At 51.3% G+C, this 12217-nt stretch overlaps 1 protein-coding gene across 1 annotated transcript in view; it reads right to left on the bottom strand.

Moving 5' to 3' along the window:
- The window catches only part of TRPV1 (transient receptor potential cation channel subfamily V member 1), a 36779-nt gene extending 24690 nt beyond the window's left edge, over positions 1 to 12089 (bottom strand). The window contains exons 1-2 of the mRNA XM_029927418.1: positions 11875 to 12089; positions 2605 to 2762 (exon numbers count right to left, since the gene is read on the bottom strand). The gene's annotated coding sequence lies outside the window, so the exon portion shown is untranslated. The remainder of the gene's footprint in view (positions 1 to 2604; positions 2763 to 11874) is intronic.
- Between the last annotated feature and the right edge of the window lie 128 nt (positions 12090 to 12217).

Below are 12217 nucleotides of genomic sequence, written 5' to 3'. Positions count from 1 at the left end.
ACCAAGAAAAGCTGTGCTGGTCACTGTGGGGGACGTACAACAGATCAGATACAGACCCTTCTTGTTCCCATTTCTATAGAAAGTTAGTGAGAGTCATGTTCCAGCAGAGGTTAGATTCCAAAAAATAGCCCGTCAAGGAATAGGAAGCTGCTCACAGCCTGCATTTTCAAGTGCAAGTTCAGGCAGTGAACACTCAGAGCACATGGCGGGCCTCGGCAATAAGTCGGATATTATCTGATGCCCAGGTCCCTGGGGGAAAAACAATGAGGCAGTCTCACCACTCTGCACCCTGTGAAGAAGACCGATCGCTGACTGCCGGCCCATTTTCCATCCTGCCTGCCATTCCTGTTTCAAGGGACTCGAGTCCTTCCCTGGGACCCCCCTCAGATGGAAACCCTGTGGCAGGAAGGGTCCTGGCCAGAGAGTCCCCCTTCCAACCACTCACCACTTGGTCCATCCCATCACTCAGCAACCATCTACCGAATCCTACTGGGTGCCCAGGCCTGTGCTGGGGGCACAGAGAGGACTCGGCCCCCATCGGAGACAGACACCAGGCACTGGCTGGGGCAGGAGTATAACAGGAGGGGCCAGGCTGCTGAAGGAGGCTTCATGGAGGAAGTGACAGAGGGTCTGGAAGGAAAGGATCCTAGGAGAGGAGGGTTGGTCTGGGAGAGGATAAGGATCCCAAAGTAGCTGGTGAAGAGGAAGCCAGTGGGACTGGAGGACAAGCAGCAGGGACAGAATCAGATGGCTGTTGTCCTTGAACGTCAAGGAACAGGATGTGGACATTATTGGGTGGACATTAGGAAGCCATGAGAAGCTTCAGAGGCATCAACACCAACACTTGTCTGTGCTTTCGGAAGATCACTTCTTGTCCAGGACTGTTCATACTATGAGGAGCCTGCTACCATTAAAAGGCACATGAGGCCAGTAAGAACGAAAATCACTGACATGCTTGAGCATGTACTGCATGAAGGTGGGTTCTAACACTTCACACGGACTCATACATCCAAGAGGTAAATATTTGACAGATGAGCAGACTCGGGCACAGTGGTTGCTGGAGGCCACAGTTAGGAAGAGGTAGAGCCTGGATTTGATACCCGGCAGCCTGGCTCCAGGGTATCTCCAGCTCACAGATCTTCTCGGCCATAACTCCACCCCAGACTCCACACCAGGGCGGGGGCGGATCGGACCGGAGCCCCCTAACCCTGGGGCCAGGCAGGCAGGGACAAGGCCCTTCTGATTAGAAGACCCAGCCTGTGGCACTGGAAGTTGCTCAAACAAGCAGCCCAGGAAGCTCAAAGGCCAAAATGAAGTACATGTAAGAACTAGGCCAGATGATAGGACTGGTCACAAAACCAAGAAGAAACCTGGTGCCTGACTCACAGCTCTCAACACCCCAGCCAGAGCACAGATTTGCAGAGCCCCCCCCCCAAATCCTTCCACACTGTTACCTTTTGCCTCTTCCTCTGATCAGTCCAAATCTAACCAAACCCAATAAACATGAAGCAGCCCACACAGTACTGTCATTCAGTCAGTCAACAAACCCTAGATCTGCTCTGCATGTCTCACACTTGATTCCCTACTGGACAGCAAGCTTCTTCCAGAGCAGAGGGCAGGACAGGGACTGAGAGGCCATTGACTCTGGGCTGCAGGCTGGACAGGGCCAGGATGGTCTGCATTGCCAGGCCTGGGTGTGTCCAGCACAGGGGACCCATGGCAATGTACCTGTCACCGTTGAATGTCCTACAATGATAGGAGAAGTTTCCAGTTATGACTTGGGGTATCTGATGGAAATGGTGGTTCTGATTTACAAACCCACCAATCGGGACTGAAGGACTGTCCTGAAAATATGACCCTGCTCAGCAAAACTTGGTTTGGCCTCTGGGTCTTTCTCAACCCCAGAGCCAGGGAGGAGACTTCCCACCACCTGGGTGAGGTTCCCTTTTTCTCCCCAATCCAGATGACCCATCCCGGGGTGCAGCCCTCTCTGCTCAAAGCATCTGTCTGCCTCTGGCCTCCTTGCAGGCTCTGGGAACTGATCCAGAACCCACCCCTGGTCGTTCTTGTCCTCTTGGCCACCCAGAGCATTTCCTAAAGAGGGATGGAGATCCGGGGCCTACCCAGCCTATGGATGAAGAGTCACAGGAACCCTATCCAAAGCAGAGAGCGAGTGGAGCCTAGGCAAGAACCCAGGGCTCCTGCCTCCCTGCCCAGCACCCCTTCAGTCCAGAAGCTATGTGGTAAAACCTCCGGCCACAAACCACTGGCTTCTTTGCTCCAGGACGAGGGTCCAGGATGAACCTGGTGCAACTCATACCCAAGGACGGTAGCAACCCCCACGGCCACTTGCCAAGTGTTTACGATGAGGCAGGCGAAGTGCACTGCGGCACTTCAGCTTCACCTCAGCATCGCCACGACCTTTGAGGCAGCCACTGTTATCAGCCCCAGTTTTCAGATGGGCTAACTGAGGTGCTGAGAGGCTAACGGAACTGCTCACAGTCGCCCGAGCGGACAGAGGCAGGGCCCGGTTTCTGACGGCTCGCTGTGCCATTCTAAGAGCTAAGCATCTGCACTGGCCGGCAAACAACAGAAAGGACTCACCAGCTAGACGCAGCGCACCCGCACACGGCAGGTGCCGGCGAGCTCCACGCCGTCGTGGCTGGAAGGCAGAGTTGGACTGGTGTGGGGAGAGCAGTTGCCTCTGCGAGGGTCCGTGGCCCCTCCCCGGGCCGCGGTCGCTCGGCGCTGGCAGGGATGGGCTGTGAAAATGTTTCCAGCAATGGCAGCAGCTGCTGTTGCCGTGGTTCTGATTCCCAGAGGAATCCAGAGCCTTTCCCATCATTTTTGCCCTTTTTCAGAAACCACTTAGCTGCTTCCCCTCCTCCCACCATGCCAGGGCAGCAGTGCACTTCACTTAGCCACACACAGCCCAGAGCCAGCCAGAGCTGTGACTTCACTCTCAAGAAAAAGGAGGCCACTGCTCAGGCCTCCCAAGCCCACCACTCTTACAGATAGGGTGGTCTGGGGGAAACAACTCAACAACCAGAGAAGTAAAACCCAGCACTGTGGAGCTGCTCCAGCTTGAAAATGTGGACGGAATGGAAATGGTCGTTTCCCCCATCACACAGCCCTGGCCTGGCATTCAGGGACCTGGTTTTGAATGGCGGCTTTGCCATCAACTCTGTGCAACCTTGGATGAATGCCTGCCTCTCTTGGGCTTCTCATTCCCTGTGGAACCCTCGTGTGGGATTGAGGTGGGAGGCTTCTGGGTCTGCCAGGTCCTCAGCCTTTCTCAATTGGGATTCCTCATGGAACCACAAAACACAGAAAATCATTCTCTGTGTCTATTTCTTGATTTCTCTTACTATGATCCTCAAAGCACAGGAGAAGTGAGCGCTGTAAGGCATAACTCCCTCCGGAACATGGCTGAGAAAGGCATGTATACAGTCGGCAGCCCGAAATGCCCTGCAGAACCCATCCTGGCAGCCGCCCACAGGACCTATAGGATTCCACAAAGCCCAGGGCCCGCTGCGACCTGGTATGAGCAGCCTTGTGCCAGAAAAGTCCCATCACAGCCCCACATGGAGAAGCTCACAAGGTTGACCCCTGAGTCAAGACACTAAAGCGCAGATCCTCCATAGATTCTTCATGACATTTTACAGTTTACAGAGAGGCTGCACACTCTCCCGTGCCACACGACAACCCTGGGCAGTGGCAGGGCAGAGATCGACATACTTGTTTTACATATGAGAAACCTGTGCCGGACGCCTGGGGGGCTCAGTCGGCTGAGTGTTCCGACTTCGGCGCAGGTCATGATCTCATGGTTCGTGGGTTCGAGCCTCGCATGGGACTCTGTGCTGGCAGCTCAGAGCCTGGAGCCTGCTTCAGATCCTGTGTCTCCCTCTCCCTCTGCTCATTCCCCATTCGCACACTGTCTCTCTTTCTCTCAAAAATAAATAAACATTTTTAAAAAAAGAAACGCCCCTTGGGGCACCTGGGTGGCTCAGTTGGTTAGGTGGTAGACTTCGGCTCAGGTCATGATCTCACGGTTCATGGTTTCGAGCCCCATATCAAGCTCTGTGCTGGCAGCTCAGAGCCTGGAGCCTGCTTCAGATTCTGTGTCTCCCTCTCTCTCTGCCCCTCCCCCACTCATGCTGTGTCTCTCTGTGTCACAAAAATAAATATAAACATTTTTAAAAAGTAAAAAATAAATAAGTAAAAAAATAAAAAAGAAATGCCCCTTGCTTGGACACCTTTTAATATGTGTGCCATTTTAACTTCAATTAAAATGAACCTTGGAATTCATCCCTTTGTTTGAAATTTTGGTAAAACACCTATAACATGAAAAATACCATTTCAACCATTTTCCAGTGTACAATTAAGCAGCCTTAAGTACATTCATAATGTCGCCACCATCCATCTCCAGAACTGTTTTCATCTTGCAAACTGAAACCCTATACCTATTAAACACTAACTGCCCCTCCTCCCTTCCCCCGGCCTCTGGCAACCGTTCTACATTCTGTGAATCTGATTATTCTAAGACTCCATGCAGATTCATGCAGTATTTATCTTTTTGTGACTGGCTGGTTGCACTTAGCAGAATGTCCTCAAGATTCATCCATCTTGTAGCGCATTACAGGGTGTCCTCCCTTTATGAGGCTGAACGCTATTCCACCGTATGTATAGACCATGTTTTGTTCAGCCCTTCACCTGTCAATAGACACTTGGGTTGCTCGCAATGGTTGCCTGTGGAATACTGCTATGAACATGGGTGTACAAATATCTCTTTGAGTCACAGCTTTCCATTCTTTTGGGCATATTCCCAGAAGCGGGATTGCTGGAGCATGGAATTCATTCTCAGTCATGCAGAACCACCTGTTACACATGCTTTAAACTCACGAGCAGTGACCCCGCATCCTACAAGTCCTCTGGGGTCACCATTCCTTCTAACCATGTTTGTGGGCGGGAGGTGCCGCAGATAGCACCCCGGTGTGGAGAGCGCCATGCTGATGCTGTGGTAGGGACGGCCTCTGGCTAGCACACTGGCTGGGCCAGGTCCACGGGCAGCCAGGGGGCATGGGCGGGAGACATCTAAGGCACTCAGAGCAATGGCTAGCCCAGGCAACATCCAGGAAAAGGGAGGGTTATACTTCTCTACCAGAACTGTCCTATTAGTTTCTAAGGTGATTTCTGCCTCCAGTGAGGACAACACATGTCACTAAATGTGTCCCCTTTGTAACACAGCCATTGGGCACTGACAACATCTCCCATGACCTCCATGGCACCACGCTTTCTCCTCCTTCCATGACAGCTTTTCCTCAATGTACAGGGCCCTCCAGCACCTTTATCCCCTCTGCCCCTTTTGTGAGACCCCCGCTCCACCAAGGACCTATCTGACATGGCCAAACTAGAGACTCCCTCATCCACGGTCCAGCACTACCCTCTCCCCTGAGCTCTCCTGGAAACTTCAGGTAAAGACCACAAACCTCTTCCCATCAGCATGTCCCAAGATGAACCCCTCTGCCCTCCCATCAACATTCCTGCCTATAAGGCACCAACTTTCTTATGTCAAAGTCTGACATTTTTTGTCATCTCCAATGTCTCCTTCTCTGTTCTATCCAGGCTACGTTTCTGTGGCTCACATCCATCCCTCTCTGTGGCTGGCAGCTACTTCCTCTCACCAGAAGTGCCCAGCACCCCGACTCATCACCTTCAAATCCCTAGTCCTAGAATATCCTCCTGCCTGCACCTGCTTACGAAAAAGGCCCTACCACTGGGCCTGGTGTCCTGACCCACAGCCCCAGGGTCCACTCCCACTGTGGCCCAGCCCTCCTGTTACCTGGACACAGCTCCCAAGCCACACTAACTGTGCCTGCCTCCATGCCGTTCCCCTGCCCTCTTTCTGCCCAATGTGCTTGCACTATGCATCCCACTTAACCTGTCCTTTAAGGTCCAGGTGGCAGTTGGGACCTGTGGACGCTGAGGTTCTATCATTCAACTCCCATGTCTTCCAAAAAGCCTCCCAACCAAGTGCTCAGTCAAAGTGCTCACCTCTAAACCCCTACAGAAATCTCAACGCGCACCTTCCTGCAGCAACCAGTTTATGTGATCACAACGACAACAATGATAGCAGCAGATGTGCCCATGCAGTGTGCCGGGTTCCAGAATAAGCCCTTTAAGCATTAGTTCATCAGACTGTCACAAAGTTTCATGAGGAGAGTTTGATTTTGTGCCCCATTTTATGGATGAGGAAATGAAGGGTAGACAGGCTATGTAACCCAAGGACAGTGATGACCATATTAGTCTTGTCTGAAGCTTCCTAAAGCTTGTGTTGAGCTTTAACTGGTCCGCGGTTTATGTCTTATTTGGCAGAATTTAATGGCTCCAGAGCACCAGGGCTCTTGCATCCTCCATTCTCCTTCTCTAAGCCTAGCTCCATGCCTTGCCCAAAGGAGCACACTGTAAACATTTATTGGCATGGCTTTATGTGAGCCAAAGCTGCACTGAGTGGTTCTACTAAAACTCATGAAATGGTGGCAAAGACAAGACCTTAGGGATGAGCTCTGCTGCCATCAGCCTGGTTTTCTGGGTCGTACTTATAACAGGGTGTTCTTGAATCTATGTAATGATGTACCCATTAAATCTCTTTGTAAGCAGATCATGTTTCAGTGAAGAATTCTGGGAGAGGGGCGCTTACTCTAAGCTCAGATCTGATGAGAACAAGAGGCAGTAGAAAGTGCTAGGGGCCACGTCAGCACGTAAGTGGGCCAAGTCCGCTGACCAGGTCCCAGGTCATCAATGGCTGCAGTTTTTAGCGTCACCACCAGGGGGCACATTGACTTAAACTCAGCCCTTGACTCTGGCAAGGGGATCCTCATTTCCTTCATCCATCTGGGTCCCTCATGGATTTGAAGCCAAACTTTCCCGTACAGCTAGAAACCAGCAAACTCTTGTGTGCTAAAAGAGCCTGATTACCACCCAAATCAGGAACTGTCTGCCTGACGTTTCTGGGAGGACCCAAGTAGGAATAAAGCAGACCTAGTACCAGTCCCAGAGAAAGTGGGTAAAGCACCACTGCAAGTACCTGTGACCCGCCCAAGGACAGGCCAAATCTACTGGTCTCATCTCGAGCTTTCTAAATCTAAATCTTGTGTTGACATTTAACTTCCCTGATTTTTGTGTCTTGCTTCCCAGATTTTAAATGTTTCAGGAATCTGGATACAAATGGCAAACAGCAGACCTTTCTGCATTGGGTCTGTGCATTAGTGTCACCAGAAACCCACATGAGTCAATTCCCATGGAGGGCAGGGCTCTGGGGGAGGGGACAGTGCACTCCAGAAGCGGATGGAGCTGGCCATCTAAGCTGGGAACGGATGAGGCATCCACTCAGCACCAACAGCTGAGCCCTGCTCTGCAGAGCTGGGGCCCAAGGCAAAGACTGGCACCAAGAGAAAGAAGAGATTGGAGGGTGAGGAGCATGAGCAGAGATTGGAGGCAGGAGAGGAGGCCCAGCTGGACCAGACGCCCACAGCATAAATTTGGGCTGAAAGCTGAGGCTCTGGGCCTGCTTCACCATCCACAAAATGGGCAAAGCACCTGATCTACCTGCTTCATGGGGCTTCTCTGGGGTTTAATAAGAATACTGGGTGTGTTAATGCCGGTCAGAGTCGCTGAAATGAACAAATCAAGAGACTATAGGTGCTGGTGAGGGTGTGGAGAGATGGGCACCCTCCTACACTGTTGGTGGGAATGTAAACTGGTGCAGCCGCTCTGGAAAACAGTGTGGAGGTTCCTCAAAATACTATCAACAGAACTCCCTTATGACCCAGCAATAGCACTGCTGGGGATCTACCCAAGGGATACAGAAGGGCTGATGCATAGGAGCACATGTACCCCAATGTTCACAGTGGCACTTTCTACAATAGCCAAATCATGGAAAGAGCCTAAATGTCCATCACCTGATGAGTGTATCAAGAAGATGTGGTATATATATATACAATGGAGTACTACATGGCAATGAGGAAGAATGAAATCTGGCCATTTGTAGGAAAGTGGATGGACCTGGAGGGTGTCATGCTAAGCGAAATAAGTCAGGCAGAGAAGGACAGATGCCATATGTTGTCAGTCATAGGTCTAGCAGGAGAAACCTAACAGGGGACCATGGGAATGGGAAAGGGGGGGAGAAGAGTTGGGGAGAGGGAGTGAGGCAAATCATGAGAGACTTTTGAATCCTGAGCACAATCTGAGGGCTGAAGAAAGAGGGGAGAAGGGGAAGTAGGATGATGATCATAGAGAGGGGCCCTTGTGGGGAAGAGCACTGGGTGTTATGGAAACCAACTTGCTAATAAACTATAAGAAAATAATAATAAATGTTAAAATAAAAAGAATGCTGGGTGTGGATGGTCTCTGTGAGCTGGTAGAGCTCTAGGCAGGCCTGAGGGGTTATTGTTCTCATCATTATTTCAGATGAGAACCATCTGCTGACTGTTGCGCTATATCCGGCCATTAGCTCGAGGTTGTGACTAATTGTTTTTTAATGAAAAAACAAGATTTGCTTAATGTTTCATGAGTCACACAGTGAACATCTCTAAACCTAGAGTCTCTCAATTTCAAAGATGGGATCTGTCCATCTGATTGTGGCTGAGAGGTCAGGTGCAAACCGCCTTCTTCCCTGAAGGCCCGCTGAGTGCTAGTGAGCCACAGCAAGTGAGCAGGGTTAATAAGATGGTCTCTGACCTCAAGGAGGCCAGGACGCATGAGGAGGAAGACGGGCTGGGCTCTCGGATGCTTTACTAGGTGGGGCGCGCTGTAAGAGGCACAAGCCAGGAGCCAATAGGCCATGCCAACAGCAAACTCTGAGTGGGGCCCCAGATGCCAGCTGCAGTTATAACCCAGTGAATGCCTCCAGGAGACTGTGCAGCAGGCAGATGGCATTTGAGCTGGGCCTTGGACAAGGTCTTGTGTTCTGCCTGGGAGGAGGACATTCCAAACAAGGGCATCACCCCAAGATTAAGGAGAAGGACAGAGAACACCTAAGAGGAACCCTGCCCTCAAGCAGCTTTCAGTCCAGTTAAGAAGACAAAGAGAGGACATGAGAGCCACATAAACATTACATGGGTCTAGACATAGTCAAGGGCCAGAGGAAGGCTGTGTGTTGACAGGCTCTGCCCGCACATTGGTTTGGGCCTACCGTTTCTCACAGGCTGTTCTCTAGGTCCCTCCAGCTGAGCCCCCAGCTCCTGCAACACCCCTTCTCCATGGCTGGCAGTCATACTCCTAAAGCTCACAGTCTGTCTTCCCCTCTGCTGCTCACAGAAGAAAGTCCAAACCCCTCCGTCTGGCATCTAGGACCCTTCACAGTTTGGCCAACACTTCCAGACACAAGTTCACACCCTTTCATACGCCCAGTGACTAAGTTACACCAGACAGCTCATCATACCCTTCCCATGTCAGGCACTTTCCTGTTAATGTACCTGCTCTCTCAGCCTAGAATGCTAAAGAAAATGGGCTCTGGGGTTGAATCCTAGAACTGTGATCTTAGGTAGGTTACTTAATTTCTTTGTGCCTTGGTCTCCTCATCTGAGAAGTGAAGACAATAATACCCACCTTCTAAGGTCACCATATGATCAAATAGGTCCAAACAAGTATAGATTAGCTCCTAGTACGTAGCTCAAAAAACAGTAGCTGCTGTTGGTATTGATGGACTGAAACTTGCCAAGATTTAGCTCAGTGTCGCTTACATAAAATGAATTGGTCCTCCTTCTGCACACATGCGTAAATCTGTCCCAGTGTTTATTTCATTCCCTAGTGTTGGTAATTCAGCAATTCCGCACTGTCCTCACTGAATACCCAGCTCCTAGTTCATGCTCAATAAATGTCTGGGTCTGTGCTGGGTGCAGCTGAGGCTTCTCGGACACAGTCTCTACTGTGGTTGCAGTGGTCAGGATAAGTCAACTTATGCTGTGGTAACAACCCCAAATCTTGGTGGCTTCAAACATCAAAGGTGTATTTCTCAGTCACACTGTGTGTCCCTCATTTGTTGATGAGAGTTCTACCCATACTGCCCTAACATGGAACCCAGAGCCTCCATTCTCTGGGACACCACCAGTCACTCGTGGCAAAGGGAAAGGAGTATGGCAAACCAGCCACTGGCTCCGAGGCGCCTCTGCTTAGAAGGAGCACACTTCTGGTCATGCTTTGCTGGCCAAAGCAATCAGGGGAGGAAGGGCAAGTCTACCACATGCTTATAAAATCAGGATATGGGCTGGGGCACCTGCCAACATCAGCGCTTAACTGACTGAGTCACCCAGCACTGTGTAGTATTAATGCAAGAACAGTCAGGGGCGCCTGGGTGGCTCAGTCGGTTAAGCACCTGACTTCAGCTCAGGTCATGATCTCCCAGTTTGTGGGTTCGAGCCCCACAGCAGACTCTGTGCTGACAGCTCTGAGCCTGGAGCCTGCTTTGAGTTGTGTCTCTCTGTCTTTCTCTGCCCTTTCCCTGCTCATGCTCTCTCACTCAAAAATAAATAAACATTAAAAAAAAATAATTTCTAAAAAAAAAAATCAGGATATGGGCAAAGAGTCCTAAAGGCCAGTTCCTCATCTGAGGATTATGCTGGTATCAAACACCTTCTGGTACCTCCAGGGAATGATGGCAAAAGCAGAGAGTGGTTTATGATTTCAGGCTGAAGAGATGAGGCCTGGAAGCTGTGTCACCCCCTGCAGAGGCTCCGGCCTGTGCAGTAAAAACAGCAGCACAGCTCTCGGCCGGCAAGCTCGGACTGCACGGGGCTCAGCCCTCGGAGACAGAGTGGACTGCCAAAAGGGAACAGGGAGTTCCGGCACCACACTGGGCACGGGTCTGGGCTACCTGGCCTTGCATCCAGTTCCTAATCTTACATTTACGGACTCCATCCCCAGCGCCCTGAGAATGTGAGACAGCCTGCCCCCTGGAGTCAGAGGCCGAATGCCTCCCGATGAACAGGCTCTCTGTTCTCCTTCGGCCTATCCCAATGTGACCTCTGTCCCTGGCCTTCCACAGGGGCTCCAGAATAATGGTGTCAACCCATTTTGGCAGAGAGAAAACGCCCATGGCTTTCCCGAGTAATCTTCAGCTACTTGTCCTGGTAGAATCACGCGGCAGACAGGGGGCTTCTGCACAACAACGTACAAATGGTCTTCAGGTCCTTGTTCAACCCCCCAAACCAAGCCCAGCAGCTATGCCATAATTTCCCAAAGCAGACAAGTGTGGCTTATTAAAGGGACAAAGCTCTGGAAGAATGAGCTTTAGTATCTGAAATCCAATTGGCACGGCCAGGCAGATTAATGTAAGAGCTTCAGACAACCACATAATTCATAAAGTGACCTTTACAAAGAAACAACATGACTGCTTCCCAAACTCATAGTTGCCTAGGAGCCTTAGAGTCAGGCCTGCCCGAGCCTTGGGGCTACTCTTAGGAGTCTGGAACTAGATGCAGGAATGACAGCCGTCTCCTGGAGCCATTCCAGGGTCATCCCTACTAAGTACAGAAAGGTTTAAGGTGCTCTGGGATCCGCACATGGATGTCAGCTCCCGTGGGATGTTTCCTCGGGCCAGGACCACATGGTGGGCCGCAAGAGGAAGAAACCGAGGGCCTGGAGGATAAGGGGTTCTCTCTCGTTGAACTGACCACCCTCTCTGACAGGAGCATGCCCAGCCGCATCCCTCTCCTTGGAAGACCTTCCAAGAATCCTCAGGAGCCAAAATACAATGCTGCCCAGACACACCCCTGAAAATGGGTGCTGTTGGTGCCTGGCCAGACTGTTAGGGGCAATGTGCCTGAATAGTGGGGCCACACAGCATCCGCCCCCCTTGCTGGGCATGCCACCCACCTTTCCTTCCTGTTCTGTGCCTCCCAGCCAGTTGTGTTAAGGATCTGGAGCAGCTCCAGTGCAGCAGGCTGTCCTTGGAGGGGGAAGTACCTGGTGAGAAGGCCAGCACAGAGCCTTGCATCTTCATCTCAGCCACCTGCTTTACTGTCCTGGGCCACCCCTGCCTCGGCTGACCAGCTGTGGCTTTGGGAGCACAAGAGTGAGAAGGGGCCTCAAGGTCACGTGGTATAACGCAGTAGGGAAGGACTTTTCCAACAGTGCATGTGACCCAAGTCTGGGCTTCATGTCCTTTTAAAAACAATCCAAAAGTGGATGGGGGCGGGGGGGGGGGTCTTCTTTTCTA

Source organism: Suricata suricatta, chromosome 17 (genome assembly GCF_006229205.1).
Source record: "Suricata suricatta isolate VVHF042 chromosome 17, meerkat_22Aug2017_6uvM2_HiC, whole genome shotgun sequence".
Taxonomy (NCBI): domain Eukaryota; kingdom Metazoa; phylum Chordata; class Mammalia; order Carnivora; family Herpestidae; genus Suricata; species Suricata suricatta.
Note: the sequence above shows the minus strand (reverse complement) of the source record. Positions and strands in the feature narration are given on the sequence as shown.